Here is a 1,057-nt window from a genome sequence, read left to right on the forward strand (position 1 = left end):
AAATTTCATTGTATTTGAAAACAACGTGCCACCTTTCACATTTGAAGTGTTCACTGCAAAAGAATTAAAATTATAGCCATTTAATGTCATAATATGTGTCTGGTCCATTGATTGATATGCTTGATTTGTTTTCTTGGTTTCAGAGAACTTCCTTCCACAGAATTAAGCGTCAGACGTTTTTAAAATCATTTGTTGTTCGTTGACTATTTAAATATTTTGGCATTAACCATGAAATTTGTATTATGTTCTTATACTGCATTCTACTTTTGGGTTGCCAAATTTTTACAACTATTTTCTCACTTTATGGAAGCTAAGAAAATGGTGACCTTCAGAGAAAAAGTGGTGTTGCCCGAAAGGAAAGAATGAGACTAGATAGCTCACCTAGCATAGGAAGTAAAATTAGCTATTAACTTAAGATAAATATTATAACAGGGTGTTATGAGAAGTGTTAATTGCACATGCCCGTTTCTGGTTCCATTGGTTATTAACTATGAAAAAATTATTTCTATCTGCTAGCCAAGTTGCAAATTATTTTGATTGCTGTGAGACAGAGCACCTCTAAGTCGTAGAAATGTGGCAGACAGTAAAGCCCATCTAATATTGCATATATTTCCTTATATCTCAGCCCCCTTTCAATTAGGTAGAGTCACATAGCTGGGTCTTGCCAGTTAAATGTAATGTGCATATTGATTTTGAGCTGAAAACTGAAACGTCCTTGAGCAAACTTCCAGCCATTCCTTTTCCCCTGACCTCTCAGCCAAAGAACAGAGATGTTTGTTATGGTACAACTGCAAGATGGTAGTATCTTTCACAGTAGGGAGTCCTGAGTGACTTTGAGGAGCAGACTGTTCTCTGACCAGTGCAGTATGTATACTCTAATTGATAAATAAGCTTGCATGGTAAGCCCTGGAGACTTAGAGGTAGTGTGTTATCCCAGTGAAACCTATTTTAGGTTATGCAGTACAATTTAATATAATAATATTAAATATTGCTTACCAAGATGAATTTTAGGTTTTATATGATTTTAAATGAACTGTTTTAAAATTATTTTGATAGC

The sequence above is a fragment of the Rhinopithecus bieti genome, unplaced genomic scaffold, assembly GCF_001698545.2.
Source record: "Rhinopithecus bieti isolate Rb0 unplaced genomic scaffold, ASM169854v2 scaffold_40273, whole genome shotgun sequence".
Classification (NCBI taxonomy): domain Eukaryota; kingdom Metazoa; phylum Chordata; class Mammalia; order Primates; family Cercopithecidae; genus Rhinopithecus; species Rhinopithecus bieti.